The 10,068-nt window shown below is 43.0% G+C and overlaps 1 long non-coding RNA gene across 9 annotated transcripts; it reads left to right on the top strand.

The window, feature by feature from the left end:
- Nucleotides 1-4,974: 4,974 nt before the first annotated feature.
- Nucleotides 4,975-9,658, top strand: LOC125544772. 9 transcript variants are annotated; one of them, XR_007299693.1, is made up of 7 exons: nucleotides 4,976-5,620; nucleotides 6,290-6,537; nucleotides 6,686-7,074; nucleotides 7,183-7,229; nucleotides 7,304-8,199; nucleotides 9,136-9,207; nucleotides 9,381-9,658. It is a non-coding gene; the product is annotated as an uncharacterized LOC125544772 (long non-coding RNA). The 9 variants fall into 9 exon arrangements; XR_007299692.1 differs by having other exon boundaries at nucleotides 4,975-5,620; nucleotides 6,686-7,832; nucleotides 7,931-8,199; XR_007299687.1 differs by having other exon boundaries at nucleotides 6,686-6,740; nucleotides 6,908-8,199.
- Nucleotides 9,659-10,068: the final 410 nt, after the last annotated feature.

Genomic DNA, 10,068 nt, shown 5'->3' with positions numbered 1-10,068 from the left:
GATTCGGCCCGTTCCCAAATTGTGAGATCAAAGAAAAACTTATTCGGTGATGCTATCTGCATTTTTTATTCGGTGCTTACAGCACCGATTACTTCGTTCTTTCTATGTCGCGCTCACGCGCTTTCCCGATTGGGCTGGCCATATACTCTTACTGGCGGACGACCTGACGCCTCAAGCATCCGGACGGAGGAAGAACCTAAAATCATTAATTAAGATATCTTTTGTAAAGGTCACTTCCACCTTCTCAAGTTACGTCAACTGGCGCACTTTATGTGATTTATTTATTGCAGTCTGTGAATTTTTCTTTTTTTCGTAGATTCATTTATTCAAAATATTTTACTCCGTATCTTTTAAATTGTGCGTTCAAATCACGAATCATCTTCATCATTGGATTTTTCACGTCAAGATTTTCAAAACAAGATCCCACGTTAATAGGTTCCCACAACTTTTTTTCATAAAAAATTGGAAGGAAATAAACACGAGCCGGAAGCACAGTTTTGCACCACTTTTTCCCCTTCATGAGACGCGATGTTGTGTCTCCCACAAAAGCAAAAAAACACTTTTTCTTTTTCTTTTAGAGAGGCAAACCTCTCATAGAAGCAAACTTTTGCCTTCACAGGAAGTAAATCTGTGCCTTCCACAAAAGAAAAAAACACATGCTTTTTTCTTTTTCGAGAGGCACAACTGTTACTCTCATGGAAGCAAACACGTACTTCCCAGGAAAGAAAAGTAATGCCTTTTCCTTTTTGAGAGGCACTGTTGTGCCTCTTGAGGAAACAATCATGTACCTCCACGATAAGCACATTTGTGACTCTCCCGTAAGCAAGAAAATAAATGTGATTTTTTTCTTTTTTTGAGAAGTTGTGCCTCTCACAAAAGCAAATCCGTGCCTCCACGAGAAGTAAATCCATACCTCTCGGGAAAGACAAAAAAAACCCTTTTTATGCTTTTTTTTTATTTTTTGTCCTAAACCCAGGGAAAACCGGGCAAAAACAAAAAAACATATAAACCCCGAAAACACGTAAAGAAAAAAAATCTCGAGGAAGCACCCAACAACGTACGCTCTCAGCTAACCAAAAGTGACCCTCACGGGCCGCAAGGTACCCCTTACCGGCGATCAAGCTGTGAGCTGGGCCGGCCCATTAAGGTGGTCCACTTTTTTTTTCCAATTTTGGGAAACTTCCAGAGTTGTCCAACCAGTTATTTCTAGAAGGTGAATCTACAATTGTATGGGATGACAATTGGCTCCCAAGGGACAAGATGATGAGACCCTACGGCTGTATCTCTCCCAATGTACCCTCTTTGGTTTCTGAACTTATAAACGCCACAACGGCCTCATGGGACAGACAGAGGATATTGGAGGTGTTTATGCCAATGGACGCGCATGTGATCATGGGCATCCCTATATGCACTCGGAATACACCGGACTTCTGGTGCTGGCACTTCGAAAAGAGTGGCAACTTCACAGTTCGGTCAGCTTATAACATGCTGGTGGCGACCCGACAGAGAAGGGAGGCATGGCTGGAAGGCTCGCCACGGCCATCGTCCTACACAAAGGAATCCAGCACGTGGAAAAGAATGTGGAAGACATAGGTCCCAGGCAAGATCAACATGTTCTTATGGCGATTATCGAAACAATCTCTTCCTACTAATGACGTTCGGGCGCATCGGCACACGGCAGACTCGAGTGCGTGTGGTTTCTGCGGAGCTGAGAACTCTTGGAAACATTCATTGATTGACTGCACCATGTCCAGGTGCACCTGGGCTATGGCAGATGAGGAGCTGGCACAAGCGATCGCGATGATTATGGAACCGAATGCAAAACAATGGTTGTTCACACACATAGAAGCTCTACCACATGAGTGGTTTGTCAAGCTTTCGGTACAATATGGGCTGCGAGACGGAAGGCTATTCATGAAGGGATCTTTCAGAGCCCGCATGCGATATGCAGTTTTATCAATCGCTATCTTCAGAAACTGAACATGATTAAGGAAGTGGTGCAGCCTCACTCAAGAGCCACATCCGTCCCCAGAGGCGACCTGGTGGCCAGACCTAAAGCCCCACCTCCAGGGTATTGCAAGGTTCATGTTGATGCAGGAGTCCACTTTGCAAGTCAGGGAGCAGCCGTGGCTGTGTGTAGAGATGATGCAGGAAATTATCTGGGCAACTTAGCCCTAGTCATTGAGGGAATGCATGACCCAGCTATGTTGGAGGTGATAGCATGCAGGGAAGCGCTAGCTTTAGCGGCTGACCTAAACATACAGAACCTGGTGATAGCCTCTGACTCCAAACAAGCGGTGAATGACATCAATAATGAGGCGATGGGGAGCAGTGGAGCAATAATCAAAGAGATTAAGTCTCGGTCTTTACTTTTTAATTGTAATTTTACTTATGAAAGTCGTGTTGCTAATTATGAAGCACATGCTTTGGCCAAACATTCTCGTAGGCTTCAGCATGGTCGTCATGTATGGTTTGACCAACCTCATGACTAAACTTGTATCCCACTCTCTGTGGTTTTCGTTGAATAAAATTTGGTTGTTTGCTAAAAAAAGTTATTTCTATAAGGTTCTTGAACCATTTTTAACTTTTCCCTTTTTTGTTACTTCTTCATTCTTTTCTTTTTTTTCTTTCTTTTTTTCCATTCTTATTTCTTTAATTTACATTTTTATTTTTCAAGTTTATTTATCTTCTGTTAGTACACATTCAAAAAGTAAAAAAGTTCGCTTTTTTGAAATTGATTCATAATTTCAGAAAATGTTCCTTTTTTCAAATTTTGCTCCAAAATTCCAAAAAAGAATAGAATTTCAAGTTTTATTTGCTTCTTTTTTAAAAGTGTGCAAAAATTCCAAAATGTTTCAAGAAATGTTCAAAAATACAAAAAAATTAGAATTTTAAATTTGTTCATTTATTTTCAAAAACACAAATGTTGATCAGAATTTTAGATTAAGAAATCTAAAATCAGAAATTTCAAAAATAAAAGTAAAAGTAAATTAATTATGTTTGCAAATTCTAAAAAACAACTTGAATTTCAAAAATTATTTGTGTTTTCAAAATTTGTACACATATTCAAAAAATCTTCGTGTTTTCAAAATATGTTCGCAAATTTAGAAAATGTCCGGGGAATTTCATAAAATGTTTATGTTTTAAAAAATTGTTCATAATTTTGAAAATGTGTGTGTGTTTTTTTTGAATTTCCTGTTTTCAAAATTTGTGAATGAATGGAAAACTATTCATGTTTGAAATTTGTTTGCAAATTCAAAAAATGTTTCGGGAATTTCATAAAATGTTGGTGCTTTGAAGAAATTGTTCATAATTTCAAAAAATGTCCGAGTTTTTAGAAAAAAATCCTGTTTTCCAGAAGCTGTTCTCATTTTTTAAAAATTGTTCATAGTTTCAAAATTATTATAGTTTTCTATTTTGTTCCTAGTTTTTTAAAAAAATGTTTGAGGTTCCATTTCTTCGTGTTTTAACAAAATTTCTGAGTTTTTACAAAGTTGTTTGATTTTTTTTAATTCACGTGTCAATCAAAAACAAAATTTCATTCAACTTTCAAAAAAAGTTAAAATCTTTCGCGGCTTTATAGTTCATATAAATTGCTCTGCCATGATAGGCAACAAATCTTACGTAATACAGTTGTTAGTAATGTTGTTCACTCCCGTGAGGTCTTGTGTTCGATCCCACTCATGCACTTTTAACTTTTTTATGAATTGGTGTCTAAGTTTTGCTACTGCTATTAGTTTCTTTGTGCATCGCGCTACGAATGTAGCACTGGAGTCAGCCTGTCGAAGTGGCTATCAACGCGGGTGACTTTCCTGCTGGTCGCGCTTTCCATTCCCATATAGGGCTCTAGTTTTTGTTCATTTCCCACCGTGCGCTACCATAAATGGGCCAGCTCAGGTTGGTTGTACCTGTGCGAACGACCGGCTCTTTGCCGAATAAGCGGTATGTAGGAGGTCCCTGGGAGGAGCTATACATCATCGCTTATTGCGACGTGGAGCATGGCGTGACCCCTAGCACACCTAAAATAGACGTAGAAGGTCCCTGGGAGGAGGTATACATCATCGCTTATTGCGATGTGGAGCATGGCGTGACCCCCAGCACACCTAAAATAGACGAGACCCAGCGCATCTGCCGCCGCCAATCAGTGCATCATTTATCAATGCTGAATTCGCGGATCCCTCGATAGGGTATCCTATCTAAGCTACTTGGCGAGATGGTAACAGAGACAAGAGTTTTTACCCAGGTTCAGGCTCTACAGGGGAGATGATACTCTATGTCATGCTTGTGTTTTATTATGTTGGAATGTATCGAGAGTATAAACTGCTGAAATAGTAAATTTTCCATCTACAATTCAAGCCCCTCGGTTTATATAACATACTGAAGGGTCCCATGGTACATGGATCCTAGTCGACTACGTACGAAGAGATAGAGTGCTCTATGATCCCAACTCTTATTATGCACGTCCAGTCTTATGAAACCTTCATGTTATACGTCATGGGCCCAAATAGAACCGACAAGGAGTCCTCGGCCTTACTAAGACCCGGGCCGTCATGATGAGAGGCCTGTTAGCCAGGATACAACCACCAATACATTTTTTTAAATTTCCACGTACACGCTCGGGTTGCAGTTGCAGTATTAGTTTACTCCAATCATATGCTATCTGATTTCTTTGAGCATGATATTAGCTGACAGTAACTTTGAAAATACGATGAAAAAAATGTACAATGTACATTTTTTGTATATACATGAACATTTTCGTAAAACAAAATCAACATTTGTAAAATATAAAGTGTACATTTTTTCTACATGATCTTTTACAAAAATGGAGGTTTTTAAAACATACTATGAACAATCTTTTACAAATATGCTGAATTTAATACAACCCTTTAACGATGGCGCAAATGGCTATCGCTGGAGACGGACACCTCATCACTCGCACTATTTGGGGGGCCAATCGGGATCGAGCCTGGAGAGGAAAATATCTCTCGTTTCCTTCCCCACGAAGGTTTCCAACACACGTGATCCCTCTGTCTCTCTTTTCTTTCCTCTCCTCCAACCCCCGCCTCTTCCCTGCTGCTCCGCCGCCGCCTCTTTCTCCGCAAATACACTGCGTGCCGCCGCCTGTGCCCGTGCCCTCTTCATCTCCCGTCCCGAGCTCCACCTCCTCCAGCCTCATATCCCCTGATTTTCTCGATTTGAATCTCGGGAGCACACGGGAGGGAGTCCCCGAGCGGTGGCAGCGTCAGATCCCTCCGTCTCGCGGGGCAGGGCCTCCCGTCCGTGCCACGATGACGCCGGCATGGAGGCTCGGGCACGGGCAGCCACCGCGGTGTCGGGTGCGCCGGCGAGGTCTCTGGGGACCGCGCAGTAAGGGACTGGCGCGGCTTCTGATCGTTGGTTCCGGCGATGCCAAGCCGAAGATCTGAGTAGCCGAGCCGCAAGTAGCAGCTGGACATCCATCCGCCGGCCCCGACAGCGAGCTCCGGCCGTCCACCGCCCCGAGCTCCATCCGTCCGCTGCCCCCTACCCCATCCGCCTGCCCCGTAGTCGCAGCCGTGGATAGCCCCATCAGCCGCAACCTTCAGCAGCCACGCACAAACCTTCTGAAGACAAATTCTAGGTAAGTGCATGGGATCCCCTATTTGATTCATATCTCTGTCTACCTATGTATCTATCTATGTAGAACACCTCTCTTGTGTTGGTTGCAGCTATGTTATGCCTGACGAGTTATCCATGCTATGATAGCTCCATAGGCCTGACGAGTTATCCATCATCCATTTATCTACTAAGTTATCTATGACGCTTAACCATCATCCATTTATCTATCTTTCTTATTAGTACTCCAGAACTAAGTCTTGTTTGGTCATCAATTTGTTCTCTGTTGGCATGTAAATTCTGCAAGGGTTTTTTGGTCTCCTAATTTAGTCCTAGGAGTGATACGGGTTGTCAAGTTTTATGTTGTTGATCTGCTTCAGGCCATGTTTCTCTGTTTCTTGAGTTATAATTGTTTGCAGAATATTTTGAGAGAGTTCCTGATTCTTTTCTTTTATTAAAGAAGCAAACACATATTGTTTTCTTGAAAAGATTGACAGCTTGGACTTTGAATTTGCCGTATGTTAGTCATACTAATAATTTCTGGACCAGCTTAATAGTTTTTGTAGGACCATAGCAAAGAATTATAGCACCAGCCACTTTATTTAACGATAGATTTTTTAGCATCTACTTGTTGTACTAAAGTATCATGGTTTTCTGAATTTAATATGTAAACGTGTCACCATCGGGCATGCAGCTCTCATCTCTACTCTCTCTCATCCGCTAGGGATGGAGGGGCTGCCGAAATCCACCTCGAGGCAGAGGGGTAGGCAGAAGGATGGCGAGCGTTCCACTCGACGGCGAGCCATGGGTGATGGCGATCGCAACGCAAAGTTTTCCGATCTGCCCGTCTTCAAGGGCGTGGAGCGGCGGAGGTTGTCTCCCTCCTTCCACACGGTCGCAACATCGGGAGAGGATTCAGCCCCCGTGTGGTTCTGCACCAAGGTCAGTGACGAGGGTGATTGGTAGTTCACGCTTACTATGGATGATTAGTGGAAGTATGTAGCACACAAGTGCTTACAGTAGGAACTTAAAAAGCTGGCTTGATGCAGTTATGTACTGTATTGGTTCTGAATTACCCCTACTTGTGCAGTTTCTGTCAAGAATGGAATCTATGAGTTCTGGAACTGGTTTGATGATAGGACATGGTAAGAGCCTCATAGACAGCTGAATAATTTAATAATGTGCGGGTTATTTGTAAAGCGGAAACACAGTTAGAATACATGGCTGAATTATCTTCTGCTGCTTCTATTTTAAGTATCCCATTGGTCGTGTGATCGGTGTGACACTATGTATACTGGGTTGACTTTGACAGCTGGAAGCATTTGGTGGTATGTTACTGAAAAATGTGCCCGAAATATTTGATCGGTCTACTAAGTTGGTAAACGCTCTGAACATCCAAGTGTTGGTGGAGACCGTTTGCGTGTTACTGCTCCAATTATCTCAGCAAATGCTTCCCGGGCTACTTACCTCTTGACAAAGGTTGTATTTCACAGAAGCATGTATTCTCAGTTTCTCACAGTAGCCAGAGTGTATCGCTTTTTTATCTGGTAATTCTGTTCTCATTAATGTTAATGTTTCTGTACGAAGCAAAGGGCACTGGTGCTGGATGGATGCCAGCAGCTATTCTGGCAATGGTAAATTGCACTTGATTTATAGATGTTTTCATTTTCATATGCCACGGTCTAAGTGGAAATATAAATACTTTTAGATGAAGCTAGGGATGCCATTAAGTAGCTTTAGCTTTACCTATCTTTGGGTGGGAACATTACACTCTTCAACAACGAAAGAGAGGGCGAGAGGTGATCCTTCTGCTCTTTACTTGTGAATCTCTATTTCTTACTAGCTCGGGGAACTTGCACCCAACAAATTAATGGATGATCTTGCAAACCTCATCAAGTATATTAGTAGTTAAACTATGAATTTGAAAACAAAAAAATTGTACATTTGTTCGTGTTAAATTTAGATGTGTTCTTGGGCAATAATTGATGGTAGATAATACATGATGGGGGATGGCCTTCATTGCTACAATTACTTTTCCTATCCCTCCTTAGTTTCTTGGATGTATATTAGTTTTTGTTTGCCCCTTTATTTTTAGGGGAAGTTTTCTTACTGCCACAGCTTGGTTGTTCTAACATGACAAAATGTTGGATTTAATATCTTGCTAAATACTGGATACTAGCTCATTTTACTTCAGCTCATAAGGAAAGGGATCTGTATGCAAAGCGTGTCATGGGACGGTATGCTGGAATAAACGCATATAGCCAGTTCATGTTTACCCTTTTCTTTACACATATGATTGGGACTAGCAAATTCACATATACAAATATGTTTCTAGAGCAAGGATGAGAAGCACTCCATAAACAACCACAATTGATGGGATGGCGGAACTTTAGGTCAAACCACACAGGTTTCGCTTGTTGATATTTCTGGCATATACTTGATGAAATATACATAAATATGTGTTCTTTCGTATAGGTTTTCACCAGAATCAAGCATCAGTTCAATGGGAACTGGAATGATGAAAACACTTGTCGTGCCTCAGAGTGTGGCGCCGAAGAGAAGGACGAGCAGTCAGTGGTGTCTTCGTCTTCGCCGATTGTGCTGGTGTGTTATTCCTTTCCCTGCTCCGCCGCCTAGGATACTCCACCACCAGACCTGGCCAAACAGGCCGGCCCGGCACGGCACGGCACGGCCTGTGCTAATCGTGCCTGGCCTGGCACGGCCCGCCGTGGCACGTTTAATAGCCGGGCCATGCCGTGCCGGCCCACGGGCGCTGCTCCTTGGCCCAGGCACGGCCTGATTAGTAAATGGGCCGGCCCGATGGCCCGTTTAGCACGCTGGGTTGTATATTTTCAGCCTGTTGGGCTGGTTTTTAGGCCTATTGGGCTATATTTTAGGTATACATATGTAAAAAAATTCTGAAAATTATATAAAAGAATTAAACGGGTCGTGCCGTGCCGACACGCAGCCCGTTTAGCCCGTGTCGTGCCTGGCCCATGGCGGGCCGTGCCGTGCCGGCGTGCTCGCTTGCTGGCCTGTTTGTCCCGGCCCGTTTGGCCAGCTATATCCACCACCATGGGATTCGACTATGGCCTTGCCTTGGATGGGTTGAGGATGATCAGTACATCTGGATTTTGCCATCCTTCTTGGTTGTGATTTTCATTCGTTTTTCCTCCTCGTTTAGCTTCTCTTCTATGCATGCATGGTGTATATGCCCTTCGGAGGATTGTGTTAATGCATCAAATAGGATGTGTGCACGTATTTTATCATGGATCTTTGATCCACAGTCTAACAATTTTTTGTTCTGATGGCTGCAATTATGTGACACAGAAGGTGCTTCTTGCTTGTTTGTTCAAATGACTAAAAGAAAATACCCCCTTCTTTTTATAGTACACATTCCCTTGACATACATTCCAAAAAATTTAAGCACCCACATTTTACTTTATTTTGGCAAGGCCAGGGCTGGGGGAATCCCCACATTATATATCTGCTTACATTTCAGTTTAACACTTTTGAGCAAGTTGTTCTTTATTTTGCCAGTGCGTAGATGCGGAAGACCGGCAACCGACGGCAATATGTTCATGTGGCTTCAAGCATAGGTTATTCATGGAGGTACATAGTTTGAAGTCCCTTTTGTATTATTCTTAGGAGAATGGAGTAAATAATATGTGATGCCTTGTTCTGTCAATACCACTGTAAAGTTTCGGTGTTTAATTTTCTTGGTGATCTCTCATAGGTTTATATATATGTTCTCGGTTTCTAGAATTGTTCTGTATTATCTGCAGATATGCCACAATTGCCACCTGAGGCCATTATGAATTGTGGTGGGATGGCACAAACAAGAAGAGATGGTATCAGGTGACTTAGTGATAGTTTTGCTTTGGGAGTATTAAGAAGAGTGACACGTATTGTGGTTAAAGTCCGCAAAGATATGTTAGCTTTTATTTTGAATTGATGGTTGTGCTCTGGCATCCACCTTGTAACACTGTATAGACCTTCTGGTTTGCTCTGTTTGCTATGCTATGCTATATGCCTGAACATTTTAATGATGTATTTCTGTTAAGTGGAGTACCTTTTTTTTACATATGCTGCTCATTTGGGCTGCATATGCATGTTCAAAAGTACATCAGCAAGATTTGTGCGCCCATCGCACAAGGGGAGCTCCCTCATTGTGTCCACATGGATTTTTTTTACTGTGACGATAGGAAGAGAAAAAATGGGTGAAAACGCGCCGATCCTCTGCTCGTTAACGTGCCTCGTTGGAGAACCCACGCCGCCTATTCCTCCGCCAAATCCATCGCACTAAGGCTAGCCTGCCCGTGCCGGCGACGCGCCTCTGCCTCGCGTCACGCCGCCATGGTCACCGCCCCTGCCGCCGGTGAGGCGACCCCGCTGAGGTGCCCAAGAATCTCTGGATAGATGCGGGCACCGTCGCCGACTCCGGCCTCGGCCGCGTCTGTGGCAGCGGCGAGG

The sequence above is a fragment of the Triticum urartu genome, chromosome 3, assembly GCF_003073215.2.
Source record: "Triticum urartu cultivar G1812 chromosome 3, Tu2.1, whole genome shotgun sequence".
Lineage (NCBI taxonomy): Eukaryota > Viridiplantae > Streptophyta > Magnoliopsida > Poales > Poaceae > Triticum > Triticum urartu.
This window is presented reverse-complemented; position numbering and strand designations above follow the sequence as displayed.